Raw genomic sequence first — 345 nt, forward strand, 5'->3', positions numbered from 1 at the left:
ATTTGGTGGTTTGATTATTATGTAACAGGAGGAATTTCTTTTCTGGTTGAGTCTATTTGGAGTTCTGATGTTGTCCTTTGCCATGTGAAAGTTTTTCAGTTTCACGAGGTCCCATATATTAATTGTTGACCTTAGTGCTTGTGCTAACGGTGTTCTGTTGAGAAAGTTTTTTCCTGTGCCAATGAGTTCAAGGATATTCCCCAGTTTCTCTTCTATCAAATTCAGTGCATCTTGCTTTATGTTGGTGTCTTTGATCCATTATAGGGCAAGTGGGCCGTGCCATCAGACAGAAGACCTGGTAAGGTTGAGTGACTTCAGACCAGGAATCTCAGACTTGAGATCAGC

Source organism: Mus caroli, chromosome 6 (genome assembly GCF_900094665.2).
Source record: "Mus caroli chromosome 6, CAROLI_EIJ_v1.1, whole genome shotgun sequence".
In the NCBI taxonomy this organism is placed as follows: Eukaryota; Metazoa; Chordata; class Mammalia; order Rodentia; family Muridae; genus Mus; species Mus caroli.